Raw genomic sequence first — 26,881 nt, forward strand, 5'->3', positions numbered from 1 at the left:
TAAAGGCTGCCCCTGAGAAAACAATTGCAGGCTGCATTTATACAGGAGTTGGGTGGACTTCATGTCCTTGAAGTAGAATCCAAGGCAGGAGTGGAAAGTCACAGGAGTATGTTTGTGGTGGGACTCAATCAGGATGAGTCTGAGCTCTCACTGAAAGGTACCAGCAGCTAAGGTTGATATCAGAGCTCAGCCAATGGTTGTGACAAGGGGCACTCAAAGTGCCTGCTATATGAACTCAGGAGGATTTGTTAAGGAAATTTAATTAAGACACAGTCAGTAAAATATTCCTGAAACCTGTATTTCCTCGGGTTTTTCAAAGCTCAGAAGTTACCTGGTTATCTAGTTATCTAGTGCTGCTATAACCAAAATACCACAAGGCGATGACTTTAACAAAGAGAAATTTATTCTTTCACAGTCTAGAAGGTTAGAAGTCAGAATTCAGGGTGCCAGCTCCAGGGGAAGGCTTTCTCTCTCTGTCAGTTCTGTGGGAAGGTCCTTGTCATCAATCTCCCTGGTCAAGGAGAGTCTTAGCACAGGGACCCCAGGTCCAAAAAAAAAAAAAAGGACGTGCTATTCTGCTATTTTCCTGGCTCTAGTTTCTTAGTTTCTTGTTGATATGGGTTCCCCCTGTCTCTCTACTCAGTTGTCTCTTTTCCCTCTCAAAAGAGATTGTCTTAAGACACAATCCAATCTTTTAGATTGAGTCCTGCCTCAATAACATAACTGCCTCTAATCCTGACTCATTAACATAATAGAATTAGGATTTACAACACATAGGAAAATCACATCAGATGACAAAATGGTGGACAGTTACACAAAACTGGAAATCGTGGCCTAGCCAAGTTGACATACATTTTTGGCGGACATAATTCAATCCATAACAATACCTATAAGATAAATGACAATTAAAATTCTTATGCTTCTGTTGTTCATTAACTTTCCAATACTTACTCAGTTTTGCAATAACTGTTCTTATTACGTTTGTGCTTTCCTGGAAAATGTTTCATCTGAGTACACTCTTCAATGTTTGTAGTCCAGGTTCTGTTGTTGTCAGCCCTTGACTCATGGTGACCCCTTGCATAACAGAACAAAAAGCTGCCCAGTCCTGCACGATACCCGTGATTGATTAAGGATCTGACCATTGTTATCCACGGAATTTTACTGGCTGGCTTTTGGAACTAGATTGCTGAGCCTTTCTTCCTTGTACCTCTTAGTCTGGAAGCTCTACTAAAACCAGTTCACCATTAAAGCAACACACAAGGTCCCACTAACAGACAGGTGGTGTCTGGGCATGAGGAGCTTTGGATGGGAATTGAACCCAGGTCTCCCGACATAGAAGGCAAGAATTCTACCACTAACCACTACCATATTTTTATGCAAATAACATGTGTCTTCTACATTTGTTTGCCACCTGCTCCCCACCTGCCCCAAAGTATTTTCCTAAGCGTGCTAGGCTAATCTTTTTTTTTTTTTTTTTTTTTTAACAGAAGCATGTTTTTAAAAAAAAAAAAAAATGGCATAGTGGTGCTAATGAAAATACCTGGGGTTGGGGAGGGAGCTGGTTGCCAAACAAACACAGAAGGCATGCATTATTTGTGTAAAAATATGGTAATGCCTCAATGATTATCCTCTGGCCATTTCTAGAAATCATTTCTTTGTTGAACTGTAAATATTTAAAATTTGCTTTTAAAACAATAACCAGCGTGTATGGAAGGAGTGGATGACCATGATAACCTGTATCTATCAACCTCTCATATATTTATATCAATGGGCTAGATTGTATAGTTATAAAAACAAAAACTACTATGTGGATCTAGGCTACAAATATATTGCAAATATGTGTTATATAAATGACTGAAATATCATATCTGTGATTTCAAAATATTTGGACAAAGATTGCAATATTCTGAGTTTCAAAGGTATCCAACAGATTTTAAACAACATTGATTCATTGTAATAGGCAAAATAACTTGTTGCTGTTGAGTTGATTCCAACTCGTAGTGACTATAGGACTATAGGACAGAGCAGAACTGCCCCATAGAGTTTCCAAGCAGAGTCTTGTGGATGCGAACTGCCAACCTTTTGATTAGAAGCTGTAGCACTTAACCATTACGCCACCAGGGTTTCCTAGGCAAAACAATGCCCCTCGAAAGACATGCACATTCTAATCCCTGAATTTGTGAATATGACAAAAGGGATTTAAGGTTGCTATCAGCTGATCTTGATATGGAGAGATTATTCTGGATAATCTAGGTGGGCCCAATCTAATGGTAAACCAAAAAACCAAACCCATTACCATTGATTCAACTCTGACTGAAAGTGACCCTATAGGACAGCTTAGAACTGCCACAAACGGTTTCCAAGGAATGCCTGGTGGATTTGAACTGCTGACCTTTTACTTAGCAGCCGTAGCTCTTAACCCTGTGCGACCAGGGTTTCCAATTTAATGATATAAATCTTTAAAAGTGGAAAAGGAAGAGGCAGAAGAATGGTTAAACTGATGAGATGAAGGAGAAAGAGGAGATATTTGAAGCCTGAGAGGGACACTTAACCTGCACTTAATCTTTGAAGATGGAGGAAGGAGGCTATTGCAATGAATGTGGATGGTCTCTAGAAGCTAGGAAATTCCTCAGCTGACAGCAGCGAGGAAATGAGTATCTGAGTTCTTCAACCACAAGGAACTGAATTTTGCCGATGACCCAATAAGCAGAAAAGGAATTCTCCCCTAGAGCCTCTAGTAAGGAACACAACCTACTAAAACCTTGATTGTAGTTCAATGTGGCCTATACTGGAAACCCTGGTGGCGTAGTGATTAAGTGCTATGGCTGCTAACCAAAAGCTTGGCAGTTTGTATCCTCCAGGTGCTCCTTGGAAGCTCTATGGAGCAGTTCTACTCTATCTTACAGGGTTGCTGGGCTCGACGGCAAGGGGTTTTGGTTTTTGGTGGCCTCTACTGAGCTTCTAAGCTCCAGAAGTGTATGATAATAAGTCTTTTGTTGTTGTAAGTCACTATGTTTGTGCTAATTTGTGCAATAAAAAACCAATACCAATAATAAAATTTGCCTGGAACATTATTAGATTAAAAATGTTTACAAAATCTAAGCTCGTTAGCCAAAAATGCTGAAAAATAAATTCTTAAAATGAGGTTGAAGAGGATGTAATTTGATGTTACATATTTTAGTGTTTTAATAGTTTTCACTCAATAAATACACAAAAATGTATATAAAAAAAAAAAAAGGATGGTATAGAAGACACTGCTATTAACCCATCCTTGCATGTATTTTCCTCTTTTTCTTCAGTGTCAGAACTTAGTTTATGTGAGCACATTGTTGCCTCGAATAAAAGACTTCCTTGCACCTGGCCAGATGACTTAACTTTTTGTAATAAAATGTAAGAAACTTGTGTGGTGGTTCCAGGAAGCCCCTTTTTTGCTTTTCTACTTTTCATTCTTATTTTTGTCTTGCAATAGATGCGGTGCCTGGAAACTCAGTATCCGTCTTGAACCATGAAGTCACCTTGATGAAGCCATGTGCAAGGACTGCAGAGCAGAAAGATAAAAGCCTGGGCACTGATGACAATTGGATATCTCTGTTGTCTAGAACTGAACTGGTTTACATGAAATAAAATCGAACTTCCATCTTATGTAAGCCATGTTTTTTGTTTTTTACTTTTCCTAGTATATGCAGCAGAATAAAATTCATAAATGATGCAATTTGCCTGGTAAACATTAAGAGTATGTTATAAAAGCTTAAAATGCTCTCTGTTATATGGGATGAAATCAAAACCAAACCTGAGACAGGCAAGAGATTGGGCTGGCTGAATTAAATAGCCTCTGACTCAGTATTCTTGGAATCTAAACCTAAGTGCAGACCACTGTATAACTTTTGCTGCTGGCACCAGAGAACTACTTGTGATCAACAAACTAGGTGCTTAGACAAGATAGGGGGCTACATTTCAAGCCCCTGTGTGTTTGACCAGCTATAAATTACTGATAATCCTCCTAAGTTGTTTTTCAAGGCCTCATGAGGTATAGGGTGTGCCCAGTAAAGATCAATGTGGCCTTTGAATGACCTTCCACATGAGACAAACATGAGCAGGGACCCCTCGCCGGGACTTGAACCAAGATCCAGAGGCATCACGGATGCACAACATCCCAGAATAAGTCCTATTCAACATCCCGGCAGCCTTTGTAACAGACTCCATCCTAGTTCCAGCAACCCCTGAGAGGACATCCATCTTGAATTCTAACTGCACGTGCATTTAAGTTTCATAACCCCTCGCCTTCTCCTGGAAATTTCCACCCATCTAATCAATAAAGATAATGCCTTTTTCCTGCCTAAAACCTTTTATAAACCCTAGGAAATCCTTTGTTCACGAGAGACTGGAGGCTAGCATAGGTGGAAGCCCCTGTCCATCTCTCACAGCCTTTTACTTTCTTTCTGTCCCTAATAAACCTTTGTTCATGCGGAACTTCTGAGACTCTCCTGGTCATTCTTGGTCAGAAGAAAGTAAGAACCTAGGGAGGGCTTAGTCCCAAGCTGGGAAGCCTTGCCCTGCAACAAACCCATTGCTGTTGAGTTGATCTTTGCTCATAGTGACCTAATAGGTCAGGGTAGAACTTCCCAATAGGGTTTCCAAGGAGCGGCTGGTGAATTCTGCCAACCTTTTAAGTTAGTAGCCGAGCTCTTAACCATTGCACAACCAGGCCTGCATTATATGGGGTAAATGTCATATAACATAATGATATCATGATTTTTTTAGTCAATGAAAGTTGGCTTTTGTTAATTTTCTTTGTAATTCTTTCACAAAAAAAAAAAAGAAAGAAAGAAAAACAACTCTGGGAATGCATTTTCATTACTTGTATCTAAAGCAAAATTCTATTTCCAAATATTGTGCTTGTAAGTGTCTAAAAATACATAATCAGTTGCCATCGAGGTGACTCTGACTTACGGTGACTCCATGGGTGTCAGAGTAGAACTGTGCTCCAATGGTTGGTTTTTCAGAAGTAGATAGCCAGGTCTTTCTTCAGAGGCTTTTCTGGGTGGACTCAAACCTCCAACCTTTCAGTTAGTGGTCCGGTGCATTAACTGTTTGCACCCAGAGACTAATGACTAAAAACTGAAAAAAAAAAAATTGACAGCAGTTCAAATAATAAAGTTTTCTCAATTAAATGCATTAACTTGCTAAAATTATGTTTCATGAAATAATCGTGTTAATTGAACACATAAATTGGATTATTTTATTTTAAAAATTATATATGTCATTTCATTTATTATTACTCTATTCATATAACAATCTGATTAATTTGCCTTCATATTTTAAAAGATTAACAAATAATATAAGCAGGGAAAAATTAAGATTTTGTTCTCTCTTTAAAACTGTTTATTGTTTCATGTTACCTTTTAGAATAGCAAGACATCAGGAGAACATAGTAGCAGCATCATTTCATATTTCCTATTTACAAAGCATTTACTAAACCAAAAAAAAACCCTTTGCTGTCAGGTTGATTACAACTCATAGTGACCCTTTAGCACAGACTAGAACAATCCATAGGATTTCCAAGGAGTAGCTGGTGGATTCAAAACTGCCAACCTTTGGTTAGCAGCCGTAGCTCTTAACCACTGCACTACCAGTGCTCCAAAGTATTTACTATGTACCAAAAGACAGGAAAGAAAGAAAAGACCAAAATGGATGTCAGCAGTGACTCTGAAACTTGCTCTTGAACTTTGAGTAGCTAAAGCAAAAGGAAGAAATGATAAAAGAGCTGAACAGAAGATTTCAAAGGGCAGCTCGAGAAGACAAAGTATTAAAATGACATGTGCAAAGACCTAGAGATAGAAAACCAAAAGAGAAGAACACACTCAGCATTTCTCAAGCTGAAAGAGCTGAAGGAAAAATTCAAGCCACGAGTTGCAATGTTGAAGGATTCTGCGGGGAAAATATTAAACAATGCAGGAAGCTTCAAAAGAAGATGGAAGGAATACACAGAGTCACTATACCAAAAAGAACTGGTTGATGTTCAACCATTTTAGGAGGTAGCATGTGATCCAGAACCAATGGTACTGAAGGAAGAAGTCCGATCTGCACTGAAGGCATTGGTGAAAAATAAGGCTTCAGGAACTGATGGAATACCAACTGAGATGTTTCAACAAATGAATGCAGTGCTGGAAGTGCTCACTCGTCTATGCCAAGAAATTTGAAAGACAGCTACGTGGCCAACTGACTGGAAGAGATCCATATTTATGCCTATTCCCAAGAGAGGTGGTCCAACCAAATGCAGAAATTATCAAACAATATCATTAATATCACACACAAATGAAATTTTGCTGAAGATCTTTCAAAAGCAGCTGCCACAGTATATCGACAAGAAACTGCCAAAAATTCAAGCCAGATTCAGAAGAGGACATGGAACCAGGGATATCATTGCTAATGTCAGATGGATCCTGGCTGAAAGCAGAGAATACCAGAAGGATGTTTACTTGTGTTTTATTGACTATGCAAAGGCATTCGACTGTGTGGATCATAACAAATTATGGATAACATTACCAAGAATAGGAATTCCAGGACACTTAATTGTGCTCGTGAGGAACCTGTACATAGATCAAGAGGCAGTTGTTGGAACACAACAAGGGGATGCTGCATGGTTTAAAGACAGTGAAAGTGTGTGTCAGGGTTATATCCTTTCACCATACCTATTGAATCTGTATGCTGAGCAAGTAATACAAGAAGCTGGACTATGTGAAGAAGAAAGGGGTATCAGGATTGGAGGAAAACTCATTAACAATCTGTGTTATGCAGATGACACAACCTTGCTTGCTGAGAGTGAAGAGGACTTGAAGCACTTACTGATGAAGATCAAAGACCATAGCCTTCAGAATGTGTTACAACTCAACATAAAGAAAGCAAAAACCCCCACAACTGGATCAATAAGCAACATCATGATAAATGGAGAAAAGATTGAAGTTCTCAAGGATTTCATTTTACTTGGATCCACAACCAACACCCATGGAATCAGCAGTCAGGAAATCAAAAGACGCATTGCATTGGGCAAATCTGCTGCAAAAGACCTCTTCGAGGTGTTGAAAAGCAAGGATGTCACCTTGGCAACTGACCCAAGCCATGGTGTTTTCAATCACCTCATATGCATACGAAAGCGGGATGATAAGGAAGACTGAAGAAGAATTGACGCCTTTGAATTGTGGTATTGGCAAAGAATGTTGTATATACCATGGACTGCCAGAAGAACTAACAAATCTGTCTTGGAAGAAGTACAACGAGAATGCTCCTTAGAAGCAAGGATGGCAAGACTACATCTTACATACTTTGGACAAGTTATCAGGAAGGATCAGTCACTGGAGAAGGACATCATGCTTGGTAAAGTAGAGGGTCAGTGAAAAAGAGAAAAACTCTCAACCAAACAGATTGACACAGTGGCTGCAACAATGGGCTCAAGTGTAACAACAACAATCATGAGGATGGTGCGGGACTGGACAGCATTTCATTCTGTTGTACATAGGGTTGCTATGAGTGGGAACCAACTCGACGGCACCTAACAACAATATATTATTGCATGTTGTCCTGTCTGTAGCATAGAAGGAACTTTACAAACATTAAACTCTTGCTTGTCAAGTGGATTCCGACTTATCTTAAAATCTTTGTCCTGATATTAATATAGCGTTACTTTGTTTAATATTTGTTTTGTATATTTCCCATTTTCCAAATAAGAATTTTACTGTGGCTTTCTACACATGCTCCTTCATCATATATTTGGTGTGTGTGTTGGAGGTAGTAAATAACCTCTCTCTTTTTTTGTTGTTGTTTTTTTTAGTTTATATGCTTTTGGGCCAAGACCCACAGGTGGATCTAAGGGAGATGACTGTTTACCATCTGAAAATCTTGGAATTTGTGATAGATGCAGTTACTGGAAGGAATTAGGCTTGTTCTCTTTGGGAAAAAGGTGAGTGTGTTATCTATGTGGGAGTGAGAATCAAATGGGTATTTGACGAAGAGCAGACCAGGTAGAGAGAATACAATTTGTTCACCAACATTTTTTTTTTACTCCTTAGCACACACATAAACCACATTTCTAGTCTCTCCTGAAGATAGAGGGACATTCTTGACATTGGAAAGTGAGCAGAGGGATGTAAACCACTTCAAACCCCAGCCACTGAAGCCTCCTGAGGGCCTACATGCTTTGTCTCTTTTTCTGTCTGCTGGCTGGATGTAGAGGATTCACTGGAGAATTCCACACAAGTTGAACAGAACCCAAGTCCCTGAATAACTCTGTGGAATACAGATTCCCTTCTCCTTCCCTCATGCCTCATCTTAGTGACCTGCACTGGATTTTGATAAAGAGCAAGAAATAACATTTTTACTATATTAAACAATAAAGAGTCTGTTGTGGTAGGCGATATTATCTTGACCAACACCTTGCATGTAGTTGTCCTAGTTGATGATCACCACCTATTAACTGACATGTGGAGATCATTTGCGTGTATTTTGACTGTTGATATATTTAGACTTGTTTCTCCAATATTAGCTCATTACACAAGTTGTCTTATTTTTTCTACTTCTTTTTTAAAACATTTATTTGTTATAAATATTAAAATCTAAATTTTCTCTCTAAGAAGACAAAAACATTCCCTAAGTCCCTGGTATCACTTTCCAAAATCTACCATATTGATTATTGTCTAGAATTTTAATTCAAGTTTCTTATGGATTAGGTTTTTATTTACTTGTTTTTTGTTTTGCTTTGTTTTGTCTCTTGGCTTTTGTCTTAGCTATTCTATTTTTAAAAAGAGGATATGAAATTTATCTAGGAATTGAATTATTTTTCAATTAATGTATTTTATAACATCTTTAGCCTGTTTTTCTTCTTTTTACTATTTCCTCAAAAAGTGTCTTTTAATGTGAATTTTTGTAGAAGAAATATCCTAGTTCTTATGTGATTGACAAATTTTTTACAGTGCCCTCACTTTCAAATGACAGTTTGGCTGGACATAAATTCTAGATTCAAGGATCTTTTCCTTCAATACTTTGAAGTTATTACTCAATTGTTTTCTTAAGTCCTTTTTTTCCCCCTTTATATGTGTTCTATTCTCTTTCTGTGGAAAATTTTAGAATTTTTCAATACTATCAAATTTCACTATGTTTAGGTATGGCTCTTCTTTGTCTCTCCTTTTTGGTATACTATTTTTTATGAGTCCTTTTGGAAACCCTGGTGGCATAGTGGTTAAGTGCTACGGCTGCTAACCAAAAGGTCAGCAGTTCACATCCTCCAGGCGCTCCTTGGAAGCTCTATGGGGCAGTTCCACTCTGCCCTACAGGGTCACTATGAGTCGGAATCAACTTGAAGGCAGTGGGTTTGGTTTTTTGGGGGTTTGATGAGTCCTTTTAATCTATGTGAAGTTCTCTCATTTTACTTTACTGCTTGGAAATTTATTTTTATTTTTTCTTCAAATATTTATTTTCCCCACTGTAATTTTTTCTTATTCTGTGACGTCCATTACCTGGATATGGTTGTTTCTATACATAAGCCCCATATTTGTTAACATTTCTTTTATTATTTCTTAATTTTTTCCTACATTCTTCTGGGACAATTACTCAATCTGATCTGCCAACTTTAAATATTTTCTGTATCCATTTGGCTATTTGCTTTTAACCACCTATTGTGCTCTTTATTTCAAGTAACATTTTTCATATCTAATATTTTAATTTCTTTTTTTCGTATTGCTATCTCATATCTCTTATACAGTGTTTATTTTTTTTTTACGTTATTGTAAAACATCTGCATCTGATAATATCTACAATCCAATGACTCTTTTAAATTTTGAAATGAGAATACGAATGATCAGCTCATATACTCCTGGGTGTATAGGCTACTCTGTCAAGCAATGCATATTTGGGAAAAGTAACCAAGAGGTCAGCATTTCAAATCCACCAGGTGCTCCTTGGAAACTGTATGGGGCAGTTCTACTCTGTTCTATAGGGTCGCTATGAGTTGGAATTGACTTGACAGCAGTGGGTTTGGGTTTTTTTTTTTTTTGGTCACTCATCCGTTGATGGGCACTTAGGTTGTTTCCATCTTTTTGCTATTGTGAACAGTGCTGCAATGAACATGGGTGTGCATAAGTCTATTCTTTTTTTTTTTTTTTTTTTAAAGATTTAAGTTTATAATAATCCAGATGTCATAGACTCTTCTCAAGGAAAAGAGAGAAAAGACAGGATGGAGAGGCGCAAGTGCCAGGAAACCACAGCTAATCTCTGCTCACACCACCAACCTTTGGGTCAGGCTTCACTCCCAGCTTGCCCCTATCTCTCTGTCTTAGTCATCTAGGGCTGCTATAACAGAAATATCGCAAGTGGGTGGCTTTAACACAGAGAAATTTATTTTCTCACAGTAAGGTAGGCTAAAAGTCCAAATGCAGGGTGCCAGCTCCAGGGAAATGTTTTTCTCCTTCTGTCGGCCTTCTCATCAGTCTTGCCTCAGACTAGGAGCTTCTCTGCACTGGGACCCTGGGTCTAAAGGGCGCACTCTGCTTCTGGCACTGTTTTCTTGGTGGTATGAGGTCCCCCGTTTCTCTGCTTGCTTCTCTTTTATGTCTCAAGAGATCACCTCAAGACACAGTCCAATCCTGTAAGTTGAGTCCTACCTCACTAACACAACTGCCATCCATCCTCCCTCATGAACATCATAGAGTCAGGATTTACAATATATAGGAAAATTACATAATACCAGGAATCATGGCCCAGCCCAATTGATATACACATTTTGGGAGGGACATAATTCAATCCATGACACTCTCCCAGGGGAAAGAGGCATTAAAAGAGGCATTCTTTGGATTGTGATACAGCACCACTGGGTAGTTGGATGGGGAAAGGCTGGGCAGTTCATGACCTGGGCTAGACAGTTCCCACTGTCTTTTTCAATTCTTCTCCTCAGCAGGGCTTGTATCGCTGGGCAGATTTTATCCTTGAGGTTTCCTGCACCAGATGTCTTCTCCACTACCATTAATCCAAGCTTAAGGAGTAAGCATTGGTTGTCCAAGGCAATGTGAGGATGGTGGTGGTAGAGATGATGGACAGCTAGGAGCAGAACTTAAATTCTCTTTTTCCTAAATTACCCTCCCATTACCAGCTGGCAGCCTTCTCTTGCAGGCTGTAGCTGCCTTAACCCCCTTCCACACACGTGCCTTTTCAAGCAGCACACACTCTCCTCAGCAGTTTCTCACCATTTTCTTCTTTTTTTCTTCAGTTTTTGCTATGTCTTTCTATTGTTCTGCTGGGGTTGATCTTGGGGAAGGGAGCATGTCTTGGTCATCTAGTGCTGCTATAAAAGAAATACCACAAGTGGATGGCTTTAACAAAGAGAAATTTATTCTCTCACTGTCTAGTAGGTTACAAATCCAAATTCAGGGCATCAGCTCCAGGGGAAGGTTTTCTCTCTCTGTCAACTCTAGAGGAAGGTCCTTGTCGTCCATCTTCCTTTGGTCTGGGAGCATCTTAGGGCAGGAACCTCAGGATCAAAGGAAGCATTCTGCTCCCGGCACTGCTTTCTTGGTGGTATGAGGTCGCTTGACTGTCTGCTCACTTCTCTCTTTTATATCTCAAAGAGATTGGCTTAAGACACTATCTAATCTTGTCTATCTCATCAATATAGCTGCCGCTAATCTGTCTCATTTCATATAGTGATATGATTTACAACACATGGGAAATCACATAAAATGGTGGACAATCATGCAATACTGGGGCTCATGGCCCAGTGAAGTTGACAGATATTTTTTGCAACACAATTCAACCCATGACAGAGCAATTAAAAAAAATAAACCAAACCCACTGCCGTCGAGTCGATTCCGACTCATAGCAACCCTATAGGACAGAGTGGAACTGCCCCATAGAGTTTCCAAGGAGCTCCTGGCAGATTTAAACTGCCGACCTCTTGGTTAGCAGCTGTAGCACTTAACCACTATGCCACCAGGGTTTCCATGTTAATTGAGTATCCTGTCAAAAACCCAACCAACTAAAAATTTTACTTTCTATATTTTTACTTTCTTTCATTACTATTTTATAGTAATGTACAAACTCATGTGCTGGGCAGGAAGTTACAAAGTCTGGAAAAACTGGTTACCCAATTTTTTTTTTAAGGTGGACAGGAAGTTATAATCTCCGGAAAAATGATTTATCTGTAGATGGATGAGAAATGAATATGACTGATAAACAAGGTCCTTCTGTGGTTCTAATATTGATTTATGTCTCCTTTGTGTAATAGTTTCCTGCCAAATATTTAAGTAAGTACTAAATTTTCAAACACAACAGACACACCCTGTGGTTACTCTAGTTGTTAGCAGCCCATGGAATAATCCAATTACATTCAGGGTGGAGGGTTTTTAAGACCTGAATTGTCTCTTCAGTCACACTTGCTCCTTTAATTAAACCAACGACATCATTCTTTAAAAATAAAATATAAACTGTGTTGGAAAAGAAGGATGATATTCATTCCACCAGGGATAAAAACATTAGTGAATGATAAAAACATATTTATGAATGTATATGCTATATTATGGAAAACCTGGTGGCATAGTGGTTAAGTGCTATGGCTGCTAACCAAAGTGTCAGCAGTTCAAATCCACCAGGTGCTCCTTGGAAACTCTATGGGGCAGTTCTGCTCTGCCTATAGGGTTGCTATGAGTCGGAATCGACTGAACAGCAATGGGTTCAACAGGTATGCTAATATTATGTAATATTAAAGAATTTTCTTAAAATATATAGGCAGTTACAGATTAAGAATGTGTATTAGTTATATCTTGATAAATAGTACATATTATTTATAGTACAAGAAATGATATTAGAACAAGGATTTTTTAAGTCATATTCAAGTATAGCAAATTTGTGGAAATACCGAGTTGTATTGAGACACATGACTATGATTGTTCTAAATAAGCTGTTCTAGGGTTTGAAGTTTATTATTATAATTCTAAGTGTAGTCATTCTCTCTTTTCTCATTGACTCTAACTCTTCTTGTATCGAAAACCTACTCATGCTAAATAGGAGAGTACCTAAAAAAGGAAAAGGAGGAACCAGAGCAAACAAACAGACCGAGGAGCTTCTACTTAGATATATGACAGGCTATTAATATTCCAGGAAATGAGGAAGATTTTAAACATTTATCTTTCTTCAATAAGATCAGGAAACATGTTAAAATGAATAACATATATTACAAAGATATATTTGAATTGATAGTTAAACTTACAGAAAACTGCTAATTACCAGATGACTTACATGCATTATCTTAAATTCTAAAGAACAAGTAAATTAAGTAATCTACCAAAGGTTATGCTGTTGCTCATTGCCATTGAGTTGATTCCAAATCATGGCCACTACAGTAATAAATTTTGAGCCAGTATGCAAAGTCCACTACAAAAATGTGTGCTATCTAGTTTCAATAGTCATTCATTCATTTGTTCAATATTTACAAGAAGTTTCTATATATAAGGTGCTGTGCTAGGTTCTGTCTACATTGACTATACTTTCTCAACTAAAATAGATTTAGTCTAGTTTTACAGCTGAATTATAATAAACTCACACTTTGCATATTCTAATTTTCTAGTAAGAGTGTGGTCTTACAAAAATTAGTTCCATTTGCCATGCTCCAATTACCCTAGGAAAAACCTAAACATCTCTTTTGGCTATCTGGACAATTTATCAATCGTTATCAGTATGCTGATTTTTTAAATCAACACATAAAATGAAATAATAAAATAACTTTTCTGTTACAATATGATGAAATTTCCATGTTTGGGAAGGATAATACTATTCACAAGAAATTATTCTGTTATGAGTCCTGCCAACTCCATAAGAATAATTTTATAATTGTAGCAAAAAGTTTAGTAACTCCAGAGCACACATTTTTATTAGTAGTATGTTTGTTTTCAATTGTTTCAATTCCCACCTTGTACAATAGATATGATATTAGAATACAAGATTCTGATATGACACAAGATATGATATTAGAATATCTGGTTCTCATATTGCTATGCAATTTGTTTAGGGCTTTTACAGGCAAACTGATCTTAATTGTTTCTTAAGGGTTTTTAATCCAACTTCTGACTGTACAAGTGAGTCATCTAAAATATGTGATAACATTTAGAGATTCTGATGATAAATTAGAGAATATACCACTATTTTACTACCACAACATGTTACCTTTCTTTCAGCAGAGGTGTATTCTAATTTCTGTTTATCCTTCCCTTTTTGACCCTCAATTTTTAGAACCAAAAAAGTACTCAGTATTAGTTTACAGAAAACATTTCAAATACTGTAGAACTATCAGTGCTTAACCTGCCCTTTTTTTGGCTACATAATCTGATTTTTTTTTTTTAATCTGAAGGCATATTTTTCTTTTTCTAGGTATTTTGTTTTTCTTTTGTGGGCATTTTCATACTATCTTGATATGGTGAGATAAAGCTGGTAAGGTTTGTAACCAGTCCTAGTCTTTTCTCTATAGAATAAATCTTATTGTCTGCTGAGATTGTTTCCATCACCCTATTCAGAAGTATGGTTGCCAAAGGAAAACCAACATATAGGAAATGCTAGATAACGTGTAAGGAGGTCACGTGAGTTATTTTATTTTCTCACAGCATTGGTAGCAGAATAGAATGAGCCTCTATAACGCTCATGAAACCTGTGTATCAGTGTTCTTCAAAATTGTAGCCCATGTGATCCTTTAGTCGTCCTAGCATCAATCTAGCAGGATCACGATCCACATTTTAAGAAATATATACAATATATATTAAAAGTAAAAGGTATGACTTCAGTACTATGAAGGATGGAAGAGGCAAAAGAAGCGTGCTTTTATGAGGTTATTACACTATACACAAGGTGGTATAACAGGATTAGAGGGTAGATTGGGATACTGAAAATTATTAAATGTTAACACATTGAACAAACAGTAAAAATTTATAAGCCCTTTATCAAGATCAAATGGAATTATAAGATATACTCAATCTAAAAGAAGTAAAGCAAAGATTTTTAAAAAGGAACAAAGAATAGAGGAGAAAGGAAACAAATAGCAAGATGGTAGATATAGATAGAATACCAAAAATTACGTTAAATGTAAGTTATCTAAACACTACAATTATAAGACAGAGACTGTCAAATTAGATTTAAAAACAGCAAGATGCAGCTATGTTATTCACAAAAATCCATTTAGAAAATATAGATGATGGATTAAAAGTAAAAGGATGGCCAATGGTACACAAAGATGAAGGTGGGAGTCTGAGGAAGAGGAGGGTACTAGAGAACAGAGCGATGTGCAGTGAAGAGAGCTACAGACACCTACAGAAGAACCGAAAAAGCCTTAAGCTAGCTAGTCTGAGCATGTGTTCTAGAAGCTACCTGAAGCTGTGTGAAGAATCATCAGGAGCACATGGAACGACCCATGAGGCCCACATTGGGACGAGAATAGTCCGTGTCCCAGTAGCCAGTATGAAAAGCCTCATGGCATCAGACTGGGTAGAGAAGTTAGAAGGGAATTGCCTCAGCAGCGGGGAAAACTTAGCCCCAGATTAAATACTGCTCTGGTCTTGCCTAGTTAAGCTTAAAAGCAACAACAAAAAAACTCAAACTGTTTTCATGTAACTCAACCGTGTGCCAGAACAAAGCTTAGGAATATTCATTGGAATATATAAATATAGATTATATGTTATGTTATGCTATGCTATACTATGCTGTGTTATGTTATGTTATATGCCCTTGAGTCAGTTCTGACTCATAACGACCTTGTATACAACAGAACTAAACACTGCCAGGTCCTGCGTCATCCTCACAATCATTGCTATGTTTGAGCCCATTGTTGCAGTCACTGTGTCAATCCATTTCATTCAAGGTCTTCCTCTTTATCACTGACCCTCTATTTTACAAAGCATGATGTCATTCTCCAAGGTCTGATTCCTCCTGATAACATGTCCAAAGTGTGTGGGACAAAGTCTCTCTATCCTTGCTTCTAAGGAGCATTCTGAGCATACTGCTTCCAAGACAGATTTATTAGGTCTTCCGGCAGTTCATGGTATATTTAATATTCTTTGCCAACACCGTAATTCCAAGGCATCAATTCTTCTTCAGTCTTCCTTATACATTATCCAACTTTCACATACATATGAGATGACTGAAAATATCATGGCCTGGGTCAGGCACCCTTAGTCCTCAAAGTAACATCTTTGCTTTTTAACACTTTAAAGAGGTCCTTTGCAGCAGGTTTGCCCAATGCAATATGTCCTTTGATTTCTTGACTGCTGCTTCCATGGGAATGGAATGTGGATTCAAGTAAAATGAAATCCTTGACAGCTTGGATGTTTTCTGCACTTATCATGATGTTGCTTATTGGTCCAGTTGTGAGAAATTTTGTTTTCTTTATGGTGAGATGTAATCCATAGTGAAGGCTGTAGTCCTTGATCTTTATCAGCAAGTGCTTCAGGTCCTCTCAGCTTTCAGCAAGCAAGGTTGTGTCATCTGCATAACACAGGTTGTTAATAAGTCTTCCTCCAATCCTGATGCCTCATCTTCTTCATATAGTTCAGCTTCTTGGATTATTTGCTCAGCATACAGATTGAATAGGTATGGTGAAAGGATACAACCCTGACACACACCTTTCTTGACTTTAAACCACACAGTATCCCCTTGTTCTGTTTGAATGACTGCCTCCTGGTCTATGTACAGGTTCCTCATGAGTACAATTAAGTGTTCTGGAATTCCCATTCTTCAAAATGTTATCCATAATTTGTTATGATCCACACAGTTGAATGCCTTTGCATAGTCAGTAAAACACAGCTAAACATTTTTTTCTGAAGCCCTGGTGGCTCAATGGTTAAGAGCTACAGCTACTTACCAAAAAGGTCGGTAGTTCAAGCCCACCAGCCACTCCTTGGAAACCCTATGCTACGAGGCAGTTCTACTTGGTCTTATAGGGTTCCTATGGATCAGAATCGGCTAGATGGCAATTTTTTTTTTTTTTTTAAATAATCTTTCTGGTATTCTCTGCTTTCAGCCAAGATCCATCTGATATCAGTAATGATATCCCTCATTCCATATCCTCTTCTGAATCCAACTTGAATTTCTGGCAGTTCCTGTTGATGTATGGCTGCAACCATTTTTTAATTATCTCCAGCAAAATTTTACCTGTGTGTGGTATTAATGATATTGTTTAATAATTTCTGCGTTCTGTTGGATCACCTTTCTTTGGAATGGGCACATATATGGATCTCTTCTAGTTGGTTGACCAGGTAACCCCCTCCAAATTTCTTGATACAGACCAGTGAGCACTTCCAGTATTGCATCCCTTTATTGAAACATCTCACTTGGTATTCTTTCAGTTCCTAGTGCCTTGTTTTTTGTCAATAACTTCAGTGAAGCTTCGACTTCTTCCTTTAATACCATCGGTTCTTAAGTATATGCTACCTCCTGAAATGGATGAACATTGACCAGTTCTTTTTGGTACAGTGACTGTGTACATGAAGACAAAACATCAGGAAGGATTTAAGATTTGACCAATGTATTTAAACAACTTAAAATAATTGACAAATATGGAATACTACATGTAACAATCACTTAACACATTCTTTTCAGATGTACATGAAACTTTCCAAAGTACATCTATTCTTGGGTGACAAATCAAAGCTCAACAGATTTCAAAGAATTGAAATCATTCTGTAACATTTATTTCCACAAGGGAATGAAATTAGAATTCAATAACAGAGTGATAGCCTTTCTCTCTCCCAAGCAGACCTATGGCCTTTTGGGGGATTTCCCAAAGACCAATTAATGGAGAAGGGAAAAATACATGCCTGTTTTAGAGATGGATCTGTACAGTGTGTTGGCACTATTTGGCAGTAAATGCCTGCTGCATAACAGCCCCATTCAGAGGTAGCCCTGAAAGACAATGATGAAGGGGAATACTCCCATATAAGAACTGCGGGCTATACTTGCTTGTCTACTTTGTGAGAAAGGAGAGATTGTCTAAAGAAGAGATTTATTTTTCATGGGCAGGCAGTAATGGGTTTGCTAGATAGCCAGGAGAATCTCTGGGTGATGAAAATGGTTAGTGTTTTTTGGCTAGTAACTGAAAGTTTGGAGGTATAAGTCCCCCTGAGAGATGCCTCAGAAGAAAGGCCTGGTGATTTACTTGCAAAAAATAAGCCATCAAAAACCCTATGGAGAAACTCCAAGAGTATGGTCCCTGGATACCCTTTTAACGTAGTAATGAAGCCATTCCTGAGGTTCACCCTTCAGCCAAAGATTAGACAGGCCCATAAAACAGAAAGAGACTAAACTAAATGGGCACACCAGCTCAGGGGCAAGGACGAGAAGGCAGGAGGGGACAGAAAAGCTGGTGATGGGGAACCCAAGGTCGAGAAGGGGAGACTGTTGACATGTCGTGGGGTTGGCAACCAATGTCACAAAACAATATGTGTATTAATTGTTTCATGAGAAACTAGTTTGCTCTGTAAACCTTCATCTAAAGTACAATTAAAAAAAAATTTTTTAAAACCCTATGGAACACAGTTCTACTATGACACATGGGTTCTCCATGAATCAGAATCGACTCTAAGGCAACTGGTTTTTTAGATAGTCAGGAAAATGGAAAAACAAGATGGAAATATTGGTGACAAGGGAGGGTATGTGGAAGAACATTTCAAACAGTCACAGGGAGAATATATTCCTGTTCCATGTAAATGCCAGGCAGAGGGCTTCCACTAGAGAGGATCTCAATAATCAGGTGGACAAAAGGACCCATCCTATGAACGTTACTCAGTTTCTTTCCCCAGCCATCCTTCTGCTTGTTTATTCAGTGCACATGGCTGGAGAACAAATGCTTAGGGTAGCGGAGATGAATGCTAGTCATGCACTGAAAAGCATGTAATTTCCTTTATCAAGGCTGATCTGGCTAATGGCAGGGCTGCCAACAGCAGAGACCAACACTGAAAACTTTGATAGCACCATTCTCTAGGGAGACCAGCTAGGCACCTGGTGGCATACTGATGATTTGGGATCTTTTCCAACGTGGAAATGACAGAAAATTAAAATTTACTGGAACAGACACTCATTTTGGTTGCTGACAGGTAATCTATGTCCATAGTCCTTCTGCCAGTAAGTTCATCTGTGAACTTACAGAAAGCTTCTTCCATTGCTATTGTATCTCCACAACATCAGGTCTAGCCAAGGGACACCTTTTACAAGAAAAGAAGTGTAGCAATGGGCTCACACCCATGGAATTTGGCAGACTTACTCTATTTCCCAATACCTAGAATTAGTTGGCTTGATGTGGTAGAATGGCGTACTCAGTGTTCAGCAATTACGCCAACTGGGAGTTAACACTCTGAATTTGGGGTAGAGTCCTATAGGTTGAAATATATTCCCTAGACTGACAACCATTATATAGTACCATTTCCTCCTTCAGAATGCTTGAATCCAGACCCAAGAAATGTCATGAAAACTAAGGCACAAGACAGTAAATAATTTGCCCAAGGACAAACAGGAGTAAGTGGAAGTTCTGTGATAAGAACCAAGAATTCTCCAAAGTCCAGTCTTCTAAGTGGCAATTCACGGAAATTGTATGTAGATATTCATCCATGTTTATTAGCATTTATTTACAAAAAAATTTGTTTAACTTTTTTCAGAGGTATCACAGGTCTTTTTATAAAGAAGTTTCTTTATTCTTGATTAAGTGCTCAACAATTACTTTCTCTTCTGATTTGGCTTTAATAACTGATATGGCTCTCCATCAAACTTGTTTGTCACAAATTAGAGTTACGTCTGCATAGATAAACAGTTATTTTGCTTTTTGTGATGCCCGGAATATGCAGATGAAAGTGAAATTTTGGCAAAATATTTTTTCTAAATCAATTATTTACAATTTAAAAAATTTTCTTTTTAGAGTAAAAGACTTATGTTCTAAACTCACACTCAAGTAAATTGTGTCTTTTAGGTTTTTCAAGATGAGATCAACATAATTGCAATGACCTTCTGTAGGAAAGCCCTCATATACAGACTCTTCTTTCACCATCTTTAAAGACAAATAGAGGCAGAATTTGAAGGCATCTTTTGTGGTTGGTGGTTGGCCACACATTATCTTGAAAGGATAGAATTTTCATTTTTTAGTTACCATTAATTTTTCTTCCTCTTCGAATTTAAAATTCACTAAGAGCAAGACAATTAATGAGCACGTTTAATCCAGATGATTAATCATTTAGGGAGTAGATAAAGTTCTGGCACACATTAAACAAAGGTAATTCTTTTCTTCATCAGAATATCTAAATATTTAGAAGACTAACCCCCTTATAGAATAAAAAGGGTGATTTCAAAGTTCATCTGAGCATGTCAAGGTGTGAGAAAAGTATTTAGCTAAATAAGGTTTTAGATTTATATTTCTCTATTTTGTAGATGATTTCAATGTTGTCTTGGTAAAAATTCCCTTTTTTGGTTATCAAAATCAACGTAACCCATGAAATATTCATATTGTTTATGGAATTGAAATATTTTAAGGCAATTGCTCACTTCTGTAATTTTGTAGAAGAATTACATAACAAAGAAAAATGCAGAAATTAATTCTGGATTATTTTAAGCACTCTTGTTCTTATCTTAACTTGTTTAGCAACCTTTGTTTTGATTTAGCAGTATCATTGTAAGGCAGCTGAAACAAGGAGCTAATGCCATAGAAACGATATCAGGTAAGCTATTTGAGCTTGTTATTAATTGTTAATTGTCTTCTGATCCTTATACTAGATACCTAAACTGAACAGACCACACTATCAGCAAGAGATGTAAATTATATGAATACTGTAGGTGCCCAAACACGAGTGGATTGCTAAATATTTTATTGCTTTCGTAACTGTCACTGAAGAGTTCTACCTCATTTTCCTTGTACTCTAAAAGGTTTAGTGCCAAAATACTGGTCCTATTGCAAGTGATCAGAAAATACTTCAAAATAAAAACAATTTTCCTGGAAGTTTGTTTCATGAAATTAGCCAGAAATTGAATTCTATGTATGTTCTTTGTGTAGATGAATATTGGGGGGGGGGGAATGTTATTATATATTTCTATTTTTCATGATAAAATATCAACAAAATTTCTCATTCCAACTTTTTTTTATTTTAGCCTATGTATTTTGTTTAAGGCAAACCAGATAATTTACTGTTTCTCTTTCCTCTTAACGCTCATGCTTTTCATACTTTTGTGTATGTCTGCATTTTTACTATAGTCTTCACTCAACGTCCATGTTACCTGACAAATCCTATCCATCCTACCTAAAATTGCACTGTGAAGCCTACCTTGATCTATATAGATAGAAATGTAATCTCCCTACATTTATGGCAATGATCACATTCTATTGTACGTTATGTTTATATAGTTGAACCTTATTTCCTGTGTTAGGCTGTGAATTTTTTTAATTTAATGGCTCTATCTACTTTTTAAAGCTTTACTAAGCTCCATTTATATATTTAGTAGTAGACGGATAACTTTTGAATACATGAATAATAGGAATCTTCTCTCGTTTTGGAATAGAGCCTGGGTGATAGGATAGAAAAAATTAAACTTGCATAAGTCACCAAGTCAGCAAAGGCAGTTAGCATTCCACAACTCAAAATCACCTTAGTAAACTACAAAATAAACTGGAAATAAAACCCAACAGGTCAAATACAAAGTACTCCACTTGGGGAAAAATAAAAACAATAACAGCAACCAAAAAAAGCAATAAACAAAAACAAAACAAGAAGTGAATATAATACTTAATAGTTACGGCAACAAAACCGAAAAAACCAAACCTGTTGCCACGCAGTCGATTCCGACCCATAGCAATCCTACATAGCAGAGTAGAACTGCCCCCATAGAGTTTCCAAGGAGCACCTGGTAGATTCAAACTGCGGACCTTTCGGTTTGCAGCCAGAGCACTTAACCAAGAGACAGAGGTTAAAATTAAAAATAACTGGTTGTCACATCTGATTATGGCTTTTTCATCTTATAATAGAAGATGATTGACAAACATCCGTTATGGAAATTGAAACTGAGGGGGGAAAAAAAGGAGGGTAAAAATAAACTCCCCATACTCCACTGAATGCATAACAAGAAATAATTTTCCCGAGAATGAAACTGTTAAGCACCGTTACCATTTGTTACTGGAGAAAAATTCTGGTGTCTTTATCTATAGAAATTTTCAGTAAGTATAGAATTATATTTTTCTGAAACATTTACATAAGTTTCTGTCTGCAGGGAGAAGAATGACCTTGTAAGATACAAACTTAGTGGGTGCAGCGACAAGCAACTTCATGTTCTTTGTTGTATTGACTTTTTCCACATAGAGTCTCAGACTCAGTATTATTGAATGTGAAAGTTACAGTAAAAGAAACCTATGTAATCTGAAAGCTTGGAAAATATCGTTTCAATTTAGCTATGTCGTTAAGTAAGGGTTAAGCAGACAACCTTCATTAAGGAAGACTGTGTCCTTTTCATTGCTAAAGCTTTTTCTGAAACTCACCAGAGCATTTTATATTTCAGAGAATATAGCACTTGAACACAGTGTAATTTTCACTGAAGATACATGAACTTGCAGAACATTCGGTTAATAAATTCCAATTTTAAAGTTCTGTGTTTTTAGATATTGGGCATTTGGGTATGATTCTGCTTAAACGATGGGTTTAGGTACATTTTGGTTCCATGTTACCGAGCGTTGATCCTATTAACAATCCATGATTGCTTTGGGCCACACACACGGCTTTAAACCTACAAGCTCTTCTATGAGAATCCATGATATTTAAAAGTAAAAGAGTTGCTGCAGATCGCTGAACAGTATCTTCAATTTTACCCTTGAAGTTGGAGATATGGCCCATAAATAGGGAATTCTGGAGATACTATTGACCTGCTTGATTTGGCATGAGTGTGTGCAGAGGCAGTAAATCCGCTGACAGGCACGGCTTTTCTCACTCATCTGATCTAAGGAGACACTGAGTCAACAGAACAGAACTCCAGTAGCTTCCCTACTGCAAAACTCTCGCCCTTCAGAGTGATACTTTTGTCCTCTGGGGCCTATTCAACTGCTTTGGGAAAGTGATAGCCTGAGCAGTAAAAAATAGAACAGCGTCCAATCTGCAGAGAGAGAAAAAAAAAATTGGAGTTAACCTAAAACACTATGGCTTGTTTTTGTATCATTTATCCATTTTACTTTTATTTCTTTTTAATCTGTGTAAATTTAAGGCCTTCTTTGGAACAGATTCATTTTATCACACATTTTATTACTTAATATTATTTTGATTAAGATCTCTGGTTCTTCTCTTTATTATTCTCATTCTCCCCTCACAAAGTCATAGAGGGATTCAAAATTTCTATTTTTATTTCCCTATTTGCAACCCAAAACATGACATGAGGTCAGAAAATGTTAGAACTCTTCTAAACTGGCATGAAATCCGGCTTCCACTCATCCATTCACTGACAACTGCTCTGACTTACTCCAAAGAGTAGAATAATCAAAGTAAATGATTGCACCTTGACCTTCCCTCAGTCAAATGTACTGGTATTCACATACGTGTCGGGCATGAAGATTGTGGGTTTGAAAATTGTACTTGGAATGAGAGCATTTCAGAAGAGGTTGGGACTATATATAAATCTTTTGAATTTACCTGTTAGGAAACTGAGGAAGATGACTTATCAAAACTAAAAACAATAAAACAGTTACCATGATGAGACAGAGTCCCCACAGTGCTGTATTAAAAATTATGTTTTCTTTACAATGAATTTGATTCCAACTCACAGGGACCCCATGTATGTCAGAACTACCCTCCATAAGGTTTTCAATGGTTGATTTTTCAGAAGGAGATTGCCAGACCTTTCTCCCAAGTTTCCACTCTCTGGGTGAACTCAAATCTCTAACCTTTCCATCAGCAGCCGAGCGAATTAACTGTTTGCGCCACCAGGGACTCCTTAACAAGATTAGAAGTAACCGATTAGCAGAGGTAATACTTAATTGTGGGCATCTGAGAAAATTGAGAAGTTGAATTTAATGATTATAATATCCTTTCAGTGATAAATTGCTATGAATTCACAGGAATAATACATTTTATGCTCATTATTTCCAGTGGTCTAGTCATTCATTCATTCTTATATTATTTTAGCATATGTCATGATACAAATGTAGTCTCTGGATAGTGCAAATAGTTAATGTGCTCGGCTGCTAACCAAGGTTCAAGTCTACCCAGAGGTGCCTTGGAAGAAAGGCCTTTTGATCTACTCTGGAAAAAAAAACAGCCACTGAAAACCCTGTGGAGCACAGTTCTACTCTGACACACATGGGGTGGCCATGAGTCAGAATCAACCGGAGGGCAACTTTTTTTTTTTTTTTTTAATGTTATAGGCACTCTGCTAGTCAGGCGACTATAATTTTGACAAAACATGGATTCTGTATGTTGTTTAAGAGATACAAACAGGAATCTACACAGCAGTGTATTAAGTGCTCCTTAACACCGTGTTGTCATGACAACACACTGGCTCTTACTATGTAGAAGTTCCCCAACCTGGGAATTTAAACCTCCCACAACCCCTTCTTTCAACAAAACCCCTTCCCTTTGAGCTTTCTCAAAATCTTTTTCCTAAGCTACAATGACAATAAAGTGCCACAGTGGTTAAGCACTTGGCTGCCAACCCGAAGTTCAGTAGTTCGAACCCTCCAGCAGCTCTGTGAAAGAAAGATATGGCAGTCTGCTTCCATAAAGATTTACAGCCTTGGAAACCCTATGAGGCAGTCCTATAGGGGTCGCTATAAGTCAATATCGACTCAATGGCAATGGGTTTTTCGTAGAAAAAGTAAGGGAGGTTATAAACCTCAAAATGTCCAAAGCATAGAGAAAGAAGTAATAGAGGGTCAAGACGGGGGACTAAAGGTCTAATTCAGTTGAAGAGTAAGGATACTGGGAAAAAGAGTTTGAGAGAGCTGGAAAGGAAAGGAGTTCAATGAAAAAGGGATTGTTGGAGGTTTAAATTACCAGGTTGGGGAACTTTCAGATGGTAAGATTCAGTGTGTTGCCATGGGAGTGGACAGTGAAACATCCTGGAAGTGAAAGTGATTGGATTTGAAGATTACAACTAACAGTTTGACAAGGTGGTTGGATTTGACTTCTGCTTGGATATGGAAATCTTCCAAGAGAATTGAGGGAAATGAGTTCGAAAGAAGACTGTAAACTCTGGGCCAAACCTTTCAATGAATGTGGAGAAAGATGGCTTTATCAGAAAAATGACAAAAGGAAACGAAGCTAGAGAGTTGTAGACTTGGATACTATAAGGTTTAAAGGATGAAGGGTGTTTTCTTGCATGACTGTAGAAGAATAATGATCTAGAATAGGAAAAGGGAAACTAAGAGAATGCTGCAATTGCTTTAGGAATTTGGGGTGTGGAAGAATAAACAGGCTTGTTTTTGGAAGGACTACAGTAAAGTCAGGTATGTGGAGGTCAGCCAGTTTCAGCTGAAGCATGGAGGAGAAATATATAAAGAAGTTGCTATATGCTTTCGTTTGGAACACTACAAAATATGCTTAGGGTTCCAAAGAACCAATTTTAAAAATGGTTCCCTTTTGGTGCCCTTCAGGTCATCCCTTGAGGGCAGGAAGTGTTCTTGCTTATCTCTGCATCTTGGGCCCAGGTAGGCAACTGTAGATCATAAACTCCTCAAGGTAAGGAACTGGTTTTGTTTGTTGTTACATCCTCAGCGTCTGGCACACAGGACTTGGCAAATAGTAGGATCTTAATACATATTTATGCCTGTCGTATTGCAGTTGATCCACACATAATTGTGAAATGACCATATCATCTAACGTGTAGTATAGTGCCTTGCTTCAGTTTGCTTCACCTTTTTTTTTTTTGGAAGAACAAATATGTGATTGAAATAAGGGAGCCCCAAGAGAAGAGTCTTTTCCAGTTCAAGTATCTATAAAACTTATTTGGGATCATCTCTTGAAATAATAAAATTACTGTAAAACAGGACACCTTTTTTTCCCGTTTAAAATTGTTAGTCATTTTTCTACTTCATGAGAACCTTCCATTTCTTTTCTTTTTTTTTTTTGGTATTATGGTACAATGTATAAACAAAACATACAATGTAGAGATTTTTTTATTTCAGTAGAAAAAAAGTAGTCAAAGAAGTGTCATTTTTTTTCCTTAAGTCTTTTATAAGTGGATGCTTACCTGTCTTCCCATCTCACAGTAGGCACCCATATTTTTCTAATGTGCTTATAGCTATTTTTTCTGCTTCAGTGCGGACAAATGGTTATAATTCAAAGTTAGGCCAAACTAAACAATGTTAACAAAATAATCTAAGTCAATGTCACTATTAGTGAAATTCCTGATAAATTCTACAGTGGCATTTTTAAGATTTGTAAGGCATTTTGCAGGCTGATAATTTCATGTGTTCAGAAAGATGCACATAAATTTAGTTATCGGATATTTTCCCCATAACTTGGTGTTATGTATTGAATTATGTCCCCCCCAAAATGTGTGATGTGATTGGAAACCTTGGTGGCGTAGTGGTTAAGTGCTACGGCTGCTAACCAAGAGGTCGGCAGTTTGAATCCCCCAGGAGCTCCTTGGAAACTGTACCGCGCAGTTCTACTCTGTCCTATAGGGTCACTATGAGTTGGGATCGACTCAACGGCAGTGGGTTTGGTTTTGGTTTATGCCTGTGATTACAATCAACCCCATTTGGGAGTGGTTTCTCTTTGTTATGTTAATGACGCAGGATTAGTGTATGGTATGTTTTGAGTCAGTCTCTTACAAAACAAGCAGAGAATTAGAAATGGGAGAGGACAGACAGATAAGGAATAAAGGATCTTCCTCCAGGGCCGAACTTCTA

Source organism: Elephas maximus, chromosome 5 (genome assembly GCF_024166365.1).
Source record: "Elephas maximus indicus isolate mEleMax1 chromosome 5, mEleMax1 primary haplotype, whole genome shotgun sequence".
In the NCBI taxonomy this organism is placed as follows: Eukaryota; Metazoa; Chordata; class Mammalia; order Proboscidea; family Elephantidae; genus Elephas; species Elephas maximus.